At 45.5% G+C, this 13,223-nt stretch overlaps 1 protein-coding gene across 2 annotated transcripts in view; it reads right to left on the reverse strand.

Moving 5' to 3' along the window:
* The window catches only part of LRMDA (leucine rich melanocyte differentiation associated), a 1,115,615-nt gene that overhangs the window by 481,902 nt on the left and 620,490 nt on the right, over positions 1–13,223 (reverse strand). The gene's annotated exons all lie outside the window — the stretch shown is intronic.

Below are 13,223 nucleotides of genomic sequence, written 5' to 3' on the forward strand. Positions count from 1 at the left end.
CAGAAGGCAGGAAGAGGCCACACTGCACACCTTACCTCCATCTCCAGGAACAGCTAAGTGATGGTGGCCCCAACACACTCCTGCGCTCCCTGAACCAGGTATGTCTTGCTGTCAGTTCCGACCTGCTTGTGCCTTTCAGAAGGGAGTGAAGCAAGGCGCTTCCTTATTCATTCTCTGAGAGACTTAAACTGACCTCTGGCTAAGTGGCTTCCCTTTTCTAAGCGCCATCCTATAGTTGTCACAGAACTGCTACAAGGGACCTGACGATCTCGCCTAAACTACTTTTTCATTAAAGAATATTTTCAAAAGAATTGATTCTCTTTGCTGTGCGCCTACTATGCACCAGGCCCTGTGCCAGATGCCTTGATGCATCTGTTTCTCATCGTCACAACCAACCTGCGTGGCAGGTGGTACTGTCTCCGTGACACAGGCTAGGGAAAATTATCGCAATGGTGCAACCTGGCTAAGGTCACACTCCTTTAAGTGGTGGAGAGGGATCAGAACCCAGCTCTCCGAGAACCCAAGTCCAGGACTCTCAGCAAAACTACTTTGCCTCTCTGATACGCTCAGGGGTACTCAGCCTGAACTGCTTTTGTGCAGGGGTTGTAATTAGTTGTCTGGTCCCAGTTGCTTGTAGGGTAAACAACGTCTGATAAACCCACAATGCTGTAAGTATTTATTACATTGCAACCCAGCTGCCAAGTGTCTAACCATTTTAATAAAAAGCTATTTTCTAAGGTTTATGTTTTATTGTGTGTATGACTCCCTTACTGGTTAGCATTTTGGAGTTGTGGAAAAGGTTATGAATTTAGAAACTGGCTGCATTCATATCATATTTAAAACTTAATGCTATTTTATTAAAGACATATGGGCCTCCAAAGTACACATATTAAATGTCATGTAAGAAAAGTAGCAGTTTAAATCATGGTCAAATTCATTTTTGACGTGACTCCTGAGGCTTCCCAAGATCTGAACTATTTCTTTGTAAATCTGGCAGTTTAACCACACTCATAAATCACTTTCAAAGCATATTATTTCTTAATTTTACTGCATTAGAGAGCGTTTGGCCTACACAGTGAACTGTTTGTAGCAGTTATGTGAACACAGTTGCACATTTAGTCATATAATGTGGAAAAGAAGAGGGGAGGGGAAGCAAAGACGGCACAGCTTTTCATTCCTTCATCTGTTTTATTTCTACCCATTTTCACCTAAGCAAACGCGATGCACAGAGTTCAGATTCGGCCTCTGTAATCCCAAAGTCCAGAGGCACAAACTGGTATTGAGGCTTTTCTGAATACAAGGAACAAAAATAATTTGTAATTTAATCTTTTCCAAAATATCCCATGACTAAAAATTAGAATGAGTGCAGAAATCAGACTTTTTTTTTTTTTTTTTTTTTTTTAACATACTGAACTGAAACAGATTTTTCAGAGGGAAAAAAAAATGTGGCTTGGTGTAATACAGCTCTTGGTTGTTTTCTAATTATCCAGAGATCCAGTATCTCAACCTTGGGTTTTCAAAGCCCCCTCTAATGATGAGATAATATTCTTTGGACATGTGTAACAAGCCCCCAGATTTCACTCCCTGGTTTTCTCCATTTTACTATGGGGCAGAAGGGGACTGACTCCAGTGACAAATTCTAGAATCGAAACATCAGCCTTGATTTCCTGATTCGCCAAGGGAGTTGGAGGAGGATTATGAGAGTTGAGTCCAAGGTCACCCAAACGAAAGGGCTTAAGGGCTTATTTTTGCACCAGGCATCCCTTGCTCAGTTTGGACCCTATGGGGGGACTGCCCTACTGCCGTCCGCTTGGGGACGGTGCAGCACTGTCTCCTGTTTGCATCAGTGACTGTGGGACTTCCTATGTCTTAATACTGCACGTACTTTTCTTGCACCTCTTATTGCCCTGGTTCCCTCCCCTCACCATAACCACGAGAACAAAAAGGCCTGTGTAGTGCCTGGGAAGACCCCCAAACTTAGGGGCCCAGCCTCCCCAGGATCAACAGGAGACCCTCTTTCTCCTCCCATATTCCTTTCTTTTAGGTGTTTTACTCTCATCAGGAAGTAACACTTAGTAAAACCTTAGAAACGCTTAAGTATAAATCCTAGAAAACTCAGTTAAGTCACCAGGACTATAGGGGCAATACCCCCTTCTATGAACTGAATTATGCTCCCCCAAATTCATATGCTGAAGCCCTAACCCCCAATGTAACTGTTTCTGGAGGTAGTCTTTGGGAGGTAATTAAGGTTAAATGAGGACATACAGGTGGGGCCCTGACCCAATAGGACTGCAGCCTTATAAAAAGAGGAAGACGTATCAATCAATCAATCAACATTGCTCTCCCTCTCCCTCTTCCTGCCACGTAAGGACACAGCAGTGAGAGATGGCTGTCTGCAAGCTGTGCAGAGGGCTCTCACCAGAACCTAACCATGTGGCACCCTGATGTGGACCTTCCAGCCTCCAGAACTGTGAGAAAATAAAGTTCTGTTGTTTAAGCTACCCAGTTTATGGTGTTTTGTTAAGGCAGCCCCCGGGCAACTAATACACCCCCCAACTCAAGCCAAAATCATCTTCGTCGTGTTCACTCACACAACTGGAAGACACAGCAATGGCCCCAAAACAGAGCTGTTTTGAAATGCCACACCTAAGAACACTAGCTACCTACCAGAGAGACTGTGTGAGCTGCTTATACACATGATCTCAGTTAATCCTCACAACAAATGTGAAAGGAGGTATGACATGCCCCGTAGTAACAATGGAGAAACAGATGGCAGAAGTGTGGCCTTTAATCCAAACCTAAATATAATCCTGAAACCTGGAGTGAGACTGGCCCCCAAATGGAAGAGCAAATCTGACAACAGCCCATGAACAAAGTAAGAATCAGAGGTTTGCCATGGAATACAAGAGCCATGATAAATGCAGATTTTAAACCTCCCCAAAAGAACAGCTGGAGGCAACTTCTTGAATCATGTCAAGAACAAGAATAAAGGTCAGGCGATGGGAAGGAATGAATAAAAATGGTCCAGATAAAACATGGGAGAGGTCACTAAGCCAGACAGTCTCTGTGACAGTACAAAACGCCAACAAAAAACCAAAAGACTCACTTCTAAATTTCACTCATGAGTTAAAAAGCTTCGTGAGGTAGAAGCCCCACTTTAAAATTCCCCACTCCAGAAAAGCAAAATAAAGATACAGCTTTGGGGCCTAGACAGAGAGCAGTGGTTGGCTGTTGCAAAGAAATAATGAGTTCTAATTCAGGTAGTGTAGCTCAAAATTTACTGCCGTATTTTAAAATGCACATGAAAAATAAAATTATCCTAAAATGTCCTTGGTGAAAAGGCTGAGCATAATTGCTATCACTGACAATAGCACTGAACTTCGCTAAATTAACATCAAAGGAAGCCCCAATTACAGAGCATCTGTGCATTATTGCTGGCGCCCTGTCTGTTAATCTAAGACACTCTACTGTAAGGAGCAGAAAAGCAAATAAAAGAGCTAATTGTACCATCAGCCTTCAAGGACCCCAAGGGCAGACCTGCCCCATCATGCTTGTGAAACATCACTTCGCCTGCTCACAGGGACAGTGAGGCTGCATCTAGAGTCAGAGTGTAGACACGGGCCCCAGAAGCCAGCCACGGTGACCACAGGTAGACAAAACAATGAAGAGGCAAACACACACTTCCTAGAGTCTTGGAACCAACTCACAAGCCGGATCCAACAGCTACCGGGGAACGGGATGTTCCTGGACGTCTTGACAGGGAGAAATAAGCTCTGGAGAAACAGGCAGAGACCAGTGGACATGTGTCAGGACACTTCTCCCTTATAACAAGAAACAGCTTCTTTTCACTCCTCAAGGAACAATTTGGGGCAAAGGGTACCTCTAGGGGTAATTTTTTTTTTAATGAGAAGAAGCTCCCCTCTGAGCATCGGGCTCCTCACTCAGCCTACTGTGTCGGGGAGATGTCATTACTGGAGCTCCCACTAATCCTGGCAATTACCTGTGCATACTTGCTTGGCACTCACCTGGATGAGATCCTGAAAAGTATTTATCAGCCGCACTCAGGCAAACAGGTCAAATTTCTGTTTCAATCAAACTCTGTGAAGACTTTTAACTGCCATGAAGTTGGAAACCTAAGATTATCCTACTACTTTATTCTATCCACTGATTTTGCTTCTCAGGCTTTTGGGGACAATGAAAAGAACAAGTAAATGTTAAGTATCACAGACATCCCTTTTATCACTAAGCCTACATGAGTTTTCTTAAATATATTCTTCTTAAAGTTCACTCTTCTCGTCTGCTATTAGGGGCTGAATTGTGTCCCCCCCCAAATTTCTATGTTGAAGTCTAACCCCCCAGTGCCTCAGAATGTGACTATGTTTGGAGACAGGACCTTTAAAGAGGTGACTGAGCTAAAAAGAGGCCAGTGTGTGGGCCCTAATCCAATATGACCTGTCCTTGTAAGAGGAGGACGTCTGGACACACAAACAGATAGCAGGGTTGTGTGTGCACATCAAGGTGACCATGTGCAGACACAGCAAGAAGGCAGTCGCCTGCAATCCAAGGAGAGAGACCTCAAAAGAAACCAATCCCACCAACACCTTAATCTTGGAATTGGAGCCTCCAAGCTGTGAGAAAAGGAATTTCTGTTGTTAAAGCCACCCAGTCCGTGCTATTTTGTTATGGCAGCAAACCAGTACATCTGCTATTAGTTGCAGGCAGTTTGGAAATAACCAGAACTCAAGAGCAGAAATTGAGACTACACCATCTTTGTTTTCTCTTCCTCTCTTAGCCATGGAACTGCAAGTAATATTAACACAGAATCAAAGTTAGCTTCAGAACAATGTTCATGATTTTTCCCTAGTGAGCCATCCATCCTGCAGGCTTCCCTGCCTTACAGGAACCCTATACGCCTGAGGGTTTAGTCCCTACGATCTGATGTTGCCATGGGTCCAGAAGGGACTTTCTAAGCAAGGCAGAGACTCATGAAGCCACAGAGGTCAGAAGGGCAGAGAGCAAGGCCCAGGGAACCGGCGGAGGGTGAGAACGCTGCCGCCATCACGATCCTCCCCTCGCTCAGACCTCAGTCATTGGCCTTCTTCCTCTGTTCTAGACAAGGTGGTCCTGTACTTCCAACCCAGTCTTCCTCATCACTGGCCTGGAATCATCAGGCTCAAAGGCTCAAAGCAAAGGATGTGTGTGTGTGTGTGTGTGTGTGTGTGTGTGTGTGTGTGTGCGCGCGCGCGTGCGCGCGCGCGCGTTGGCGGGGGTGGGGGGAGATCAAGGAGAGTAAAGCGTGTTAAGGATAAGGTGTTGTCCCAGGTTACCAATGCACCTGCTCAGGAGGACAGCTCCCTGCCAAGCCCTGAGCTGCACACGGAATACAGGGTGATGTGAGCTTTAAACATGGGTAACTTGAAATCAGCACCCCAACTTTATGCTCTGAGAACCCACTTTCTTAAGGAAGCATCTTTATTTTCCTCTTCCCCTCTTCTCTTTCCCGTCAAGCTTAATTTTAAAAAATAATTTAAAAAAAACTAAATTGCAAATGGAAAATACCAAAAACAGTCTTCTAAAGTGGATCAAGAAAATGTCAGGCTGGAAATGTACAGTTACAGACATAGTCGGCTAGTAAGGCTCCATCTTAATCATTACCAGAGATCACACAAATGAGGATTTCTCATGGCTCAGTTAAGAAGGCTTAAATTCATTCCTTAAAATTAAGGCAGCTGATACCATAGGGGACAGGGTCTTTTGGGTAAGAACGTGTCAAAGAACTTTTTAGAATGTCAGAGACCCTCTGCCAGGCGAGTTACTACTGGGTCTCCGACAGCCATCGGCTTTCCCCTCATCCCAGCATCTGAGCTGCTCGCTACCAGCCAGACCCCTCCCTGCGGTCAGGGGAGGCCTCTGGGCCCCAGCTCTTTGACCTGCGTGGCCACGTGAGCACCAACACTGGCCTGGGTGCTCCGCCTTCTGGGTGGCCTCGGGCCGGCAGCTGCCTCTGTACAGATTTCCAAAACACCTGCTGTATACACAGAGCGCTAGTACCCCCCGAACCCCCGCCCACCAGACGCCCAGGGATCCAAACACAGACCTGCCCACACTTCCCTCCCACTCTGAACCCTCCCAAGGTTCCTCTTCATCTTCAAATTAAGCTGCAAGCTTTGCCTAATCAACAGAGCCCTCCACCGCCTGGCTCCTGCCGTTCTCGGCCTAGCCCACAAATTTTCACCAAAATGGGTTGGAGGGAGTAGTCACAAGGTCAAAACTGAAAATTATAAAGTTGCCTCGGGCTCCCTTCCATGTCCTGGTCGTCCTGCTCTTCTTCTCCTGCCTCTCATCCTATCTCCACGTCTGGATGATGAAATTTAAGGTATACAGGAAAAAGGGCATGAGCTTAGGGGCCTAAGTGGGCCTGGGGAAGAACTGGATTCCACACTGCTCTGTAATTTTAAGTGATGTATGCAAGTTCTCTGATCATCACTGGCAGATTCGAGTTCAAAGAGAAATTGAGAGATAATATTAAGTCGCTAGTACAATATCTAATACACAGTGGACACCTAATATACGCTAGGTGTTGCTTTGACTCACGTACCGGGAAAGTTTCATCACAACTAATAATCCACTGCTAAGCAGCCAGTCGACCCTGAGGCTGGCCTTCGATCCTAATTAGTGAGGCAACCAGAAAGCCTACCGAAGTTGGTGCTGTGACACCCAGAACTGCCATGAACTTCACTACACCCCAAGTTGTGTCTCAGTTAAGAGCCCTGGTTCAAGTGGCCGGGGAAGGCCAGAGGACAAAATGTGAGCACGGACAGCCTACGTGTTCGTCAGGTTTCTGCAGCAACAGTGCTCCTCAAAGCCTCAGTGGCTTATGACCAGCACATCTTTCTTGTGCAGAGGTCCGAGGGTGGCTGGGGTAGTTCTGATTCAGGCTTTAATCTCAGCGTGTGTCTGCTCAACCTGCATCTCATGTGGTTTCCACAGCAAATGGCGGGCGTGCAAGAAGGGTGAGTGGAAACACATAGTACCTCGTGAGGCCTTGGCCTAGAGTTGGCATGCTGTCACTTCCACGCACATCCAAAGTCAATGGGATGCAGAGGTATGCTTCTCTCTTCAAGGGGAAGCCATGGCAAGGGCAGAAGGAGTGGAACGATTTTAGACAAATAATGAAATCTACCACAGTTCTCCCAATGGGTGGGTTCCAGAGGCTGTACAAATGATGCTAGGGACACACCTCATTCCCCCAAAAATGCCACTTACTTCCATGATCCTCTAGGCATGTGTCTGTCCAAACATCTTTGGAAAAAAAGCCAGCATGTTAGAGGCCACAAAGAGGATGAATGTGGAGCTGGGCCAACGGGGTGCAGTGAAAGCCAATGACTCCAACAGAGACACAATGATATCTCACCAGATACTGGGCTTAATGGAGAATGATGTGTACTATATGTGTAGCACCTGCACAAGCCCCCAGAACATCTGGGCATGGCTCTCAGAGGCTGCTACCATCAACTACAGTTCTATTCACTTTCCTTCTATTGTGGTTTCAATTTCCTATCTACAGGGCTTTGCTAGGGTGCTTTATCTCTAGGGTGCTGGAGACACAACTTCTCTGCAACAGTCTATCTATGATTTCAGAGGGTTGCTATCAAAAAGCAAGGCCATAAAAAGCTACCAACATGGTCTCCAAAAAGCAACACTCTGAAAGCATTTATTTGAGACACAGGAGGCCATGGTGCTAAAAATGAAGAAATACAAGTGATTCCCCCATCAAATGAATGTGGCAAACTGTGAAATCAGAAAGAAGAAGGAAAAACAAACAAACTGCAAATTTTTGGCTTCTGAAGTTGTTTCTAAACACAATGCCTAAGCATCTTCCAAAAAAGAATTAAAAATTTTTCCTCCCTTCAAAACTTACTATAAAGTAACTGGAAATAGAATCTGAATATGTCTCTAGACGAGAAACATCTGTGTGAAAACAGAAAAGAACCGTAAAACACTAACGTATTCAGGTAGTTAGAAATATCTAGAAAATCAACTGACATTTTTAGTTTTCTTCTGACAGTTGGGCACAGTAGAGAACTTTCAACATCTACCGGCTTATTGCCTACTTAAACTGCGTGTTCATGTGGTTTACAATATTTATTTACAGGCATACCCAGGCTTTATGTAAAATATGTATTTTTAAAAATATTGAGTATAGAGTAAACGTTAGTAATTGCAACCTATCTAGAGGTAATTTCAGATAACCTTTCACATGTTTGCAATTGGCCCCATGGGGTAAGAGAATATATGAAAGACATACACACTGTGCTTTAGAACAAGGTAGCACTTAGTGAAGAACTAGGCTAGGCATAAAAAACAATAAGTAAGCCAAACAAGCCATGAGGCAGTGCTCCTTTATGGCACAGAGAAAGCATAAGAGCAGCTAAGACAGGGAAAATCTCATTTTAACAACCCACAGACTTGTGGAGTACCCCAACATGTTTTCCAAGAAAAGCTACTTTTTCCCCCTAAAATCCCTAACATGAGCAGAAGGATTCCGAGAGAAGGACTCAGAGAATACATTAGCAGTGACAGGGAGCTCGGACTGCACCCCTGCTGCCCACCCCAGCAAAGCTGCCCATGGAGAAGCCATGGCCCTGGGGATCACAATGGCCGTAGGTTTTGCCATCATAAGTAATCCCAGGGTAAATCCTTTAGAAAAACAAATATGAGACCCAGAATCCCTCTTTTCTGCCAACACACAGGTCCAAGTTATTACATTTTCTTCTGGTAAAAGTCCCTTTCCTGCTTTTGCAGAGGACCATATTGAGGCAATAAAAAAAATGGACCACCTTTTTGGATGGATCCTCCAAAATGCTCTGTTCATAGTTCATCGCTTTGACGAGTATTGGCTGAGCCTCTGTGACTGACCAAGCCCTGGAGATAGAGGAGCGAACAAAAGCAAGTTCCTATCCTCATGGAGCTGACACCCCAGTAGGTGCGCAGCAGCTTTGTCCTGACAAAGAGTGGGCTTCCAGATGCTTCCACTCCCTGTCTTTATCCTAGTTTGCCTTTTGCCTGGAACTCCAAAAACACAGACACAGATGGAAGAAACTAAAGGTACCCAGGAAAGTTTGGGCCCAACTCCAAGTGTCAAGAGCAGGACTATGTAGTATAGTCAGGGAAGCAGGTGGTCCTTGGACCCAAATAGCTTTCAACTTGCAGTTAAAGGACAAGAATAAAAAAGATTTCCAAAGGTACACGTTTATTCCTTTAACACATCACGTCTCCCTATGCCTCCTTTCCTCCCTTCCCCTTTCTCTCTCTCTCTCTCTCTCTCTCTCTCTCTCTCCCACACACACACACACACACACACACACACGCACATTCTATAGTGCACCCCCTCCGAGAAAAATACCCAAAGACACATACACAAATATGCAAAACTATGCAAAACTACACAAATGCACAAGCTACACAGGATAGGAAACTCAGGTGTGCCCACATAAAGACACAGATGTCATATTTTCAAGGACACACAGACACTCACAAACAAACCTATGACCTATAAGAGAAGGGTCATGATTACAAGCAAAAACACACATGTCTAAACACTTTCTAATAGAAGCTGAGGTTCTTGGTCCAGCTGCCCTGGTAGCTGTGCCTCCCATCGCTTCTATAAGATTACAAAGATTAAACTGTTGGTAGCCAACTTCCTATAAGTGCCTGTAAAACAAGAGGGCTCAGCTTTAAATAATTATGTCACAGAAATGACAACTGTGCTCTTTGCCAGAACAGGGATGAATAATTACAAAGCCAGGACATAATAAGCAATTCTAACTGTTGGATTCTTGCACTGTCTCTCTGACGTGCAGGGCCGGCGTGCCCGCCACACACACCTTCCTGGACAGGTCTCTGCACTGATTTGATCTACGTTTCCTGGAGCAGCGAGCGGGGGTCACGGTCTGGTCACTACAGAATCCGTTCTTTGCGGTCTACCACCTCCTAGGCGTCCAGCTTGGTGCTCTCTGCATTGACAGTGGCATGATACGATGGCCAATATTTGACAGAGATATATATTTTCTTTAAAATTTTGGGACATGAACGAAGCCTGGCTGTTGTAGGTCCATTCACTAAACACACACACACAGAGTCTAGAAGAGCCACTGCAACATTAGCTGTCACTTCCTAATGAATGACAGCATCGTTCTGTACAATCAGAGCTCAGACAGAAGGCAGCTTTTAAACAACAAAAGCCAAAAGGCAGCCACGAAGGAGAAATGTGTCATCGTGAGAGGGAGCGAGAGCCAACTCCACACTTCAAGCGCTGGGGCCTGCCAGGTACCAGATCAAACCCTTGTGACTTAGGGGGTTTATGAGTTACTGGATGATTCTGCATTTGCGTCAGCCGTGAACACCCAGACTGCCCGTTCTCCACCTCCAAGGCAAGGGCTGTGATTGGAGAGGCATTTTCCATTCTCCCAAATACTTTATGTCAGGAATAAGATGAGAACAGCTCCCCAAATCACGGCCCCCTTGATCATCCATCAGCGCATTCTGCCAAGTAAGCAAAACAGGACGCCACTGCCTCAGAAAGGACAGAAGCCAACTTGAGATTCCGCGTCCGTTGATGAAAAATACGTCTTCACCAAGTGTGCTCAGCACAGCATCGGCAATTCACGGAGAGGAAATTGCTCTCCGCTTAGAAGCCGACTCCGGGTGTACACATACCTCCTAGTACATATATATACATATATATATATATATATGTGTGTATATATATATGTATACACACACACACATAGAGATGGAAAGCATATATACACACCTGCAAGGAACAAACATATGTCTGTACATACTGTGAGCAGGCGAGAACCAGCCTTTTTAATCCCAATTTAATAATTCAGCAAGGAGCTCATGTGGCCTCTTTCTATCTGCAAGAGAAGTACCAGCACATTGCCCAGCAAACAGCAGACAGAAGGGAACTGCCTGCCATTCATGAGAGGCATACAGCTTGATATGAAACCAGAACACAGAGAAATCCTCCAGTGCACTTAAAGGATCACAGTGTAAAGAGAGCACTTCACTGGGAGCCCAGATGGTCTGGGTTCTGGTCCCAGTTCTGCCTCCAAGGGACTGTGGGGCCTTAGGGAACTACGTCCTCTCCCAGTTCCTTCACCCATAAAATAAGAGCACAGACCAGGTGAGTTCTGAAGCCCTCTCCAGCTTGGAAATCATGGAACTCTACAAAAGGATAACCACCAAATGTCCTCATGCTTTGTCAGAGTAGTTACGTCTCTCTCCAAATAATTAATGGCTCTTTCAAAGCTTAACACAGTTAGTAAAGATGGTAGCATCCACCACACAAACGTGAGCTCATTCTGTAACTGATCAGAAACTGCTGTGGAGCTTTGAAGAGCATTTCTGATGATGGTGCTAACGACTCGGGGAACCAGCTACTGCTGGATGCTAAGGAGTCGTTCCCTGCTTTCAGAGGCAGGGGAGGACTTCAGTTCCCCCATCTCTACTCCAACAGAACAGTCCTGCTGTTTCCTGTTTTCTCCACTTAGGCCTTCCTCGGAGGTTCTGTCTGGACGGAGAGATGCATGGGGAGAATGGTGAGATGAGTGCTCCAGGGGTAAGAGGTCGGAGTGGAAGAATGTAGGCTCTGCAGTCAGACACACAGGTAAAGCGCGGGCTCTAGCAATGATGAACTGGTGACTTGAGCAGCCCAAATAGCGTCTCAAGGCCTGAGTTATCTCATCTGTACAGTAAGCCAACGTTCCCTTCCTTCCACGTTAGAAGATTATGTGAGGACTCACATACCTGGACACCTTAGAACAGTACTGGATGACACTGACACCCCACCCCAATCTGATGGGTATATCTTTATGAACCCTCCGGATTTCCAGAGCTTCCATGTCAAAGACAATGAGAGCAGGAGAAACAGCATCTATTCTATAAAATGCATGTATACACGACGGTGAGAAATTCAGGATGGTCAGGAACCCAAGATACTATAAACAGTCTATTTGTCGTACTTTGGTTTGGTGACACGGGCTGTCTCTGGAATCTTTTAACCAAAAAAAAAAAAAAAAAGGAGGCCAAGAAATAAATTATTTCTTTTGGACAAAAAAGCTGGAATAACTAAAGGCAGTCATGAGCAATACATCAAATCAGTGCCTCCATTAGTAAAACTGTTAACACTTTAATAGCTACGAAGCGAATCACTCAACTTCCCACATGCTGAAACAGGTAACAATACATTTATCTGCCAGTATTATACTCTCCATATCATATATTTCCACAACTGTTAGCAATTTTATTCAGCATAACGGGAAATAAGTTGCACCTCGTGGATTCAGGGAAAGAAAGTGGCCTGAGGTCTGCTGCCAGCTGAGCGACTTGACGGAAGAGGCTTCATTTTTCTGTTTTGGTTCTGTTTGTTTTCTCCTCTTTCCCTCTTAATCACTTCCAATGCGTGTGCAGAGTGCTCAAAGTCAATCAGTGAGGACAAACGAGACCTCAAGGATTTCTGGGCTAGTGTTTTCAACACACGAGCTAGGATCCCACAGGAAGTGACCGTAGCGCCACAGAGCTCCAGGGCAGTGAGGGACCTCCAAAGGGGTCATCAAGTCCATTCCCCAGCCTCAGGCTTCACTGAAGGACCCCAGCTCCTCCCAAGCCCATGTCCTTAATAATCTCCTTGTGTCTGAATCCAGGACCCCAAGCCAAATCTCCCCTGCCTCATCAACGCTGTCATTAAGATAACGCCACGTTCAATCCCATAGCCTCGAAGCAGACTCAGCTGGCGAAGCAAAGGTCAGTAAACAGCATTCCCATGAGCTACACGACGGAAGCACACACCAGTCCCAGATCACATTGTCAAAAAAATCGCCTTCCCTGCCAACAATATTTCCAAGAGCTACTGAGCCCTCACCTGTGGACAAGAGAAAATCACTCTCCCCCAGCTACCCTTTGGTCCCAAGAAAGAAGGGCCCCCTCTGAGGCACTAGAGGAATACTACCCCCCTGAGAAACAGTAAATGCCCAATGCTTTCCTGTTTCTCCTTTTTTAGCTACAGACCTGCAGAGGCCCCACCTTGTAAATAAAACATCTTCCAGGAGGCCCGAAATCCTCCCCAGGAACGTCACCATTGGGCTGTGTATGATGCTGCTTTATTGGTACAAGAGCCATCTGCCTGAAATCACCTTTCCAATAAGGTCCCCTAGGCT

This window comes from Aethalodelphis obliquidens, unplaced genomic scaffold (genome assembly GCF_003676395.1).
Source record: "Aethalodelphis obliquidens isolate GAN/ISIS:26980383/991018 unplaced genomic scaffold, ASM367639v1 scaffold37, whole genome shotgun sequence".
Lineage (NCBI taxonomy): Eukaryota > Metazoa > Chordata > Mammalia > Artiodactyla > Delphinidae > Aethalodelphis > Aethalodelphis obliquidens.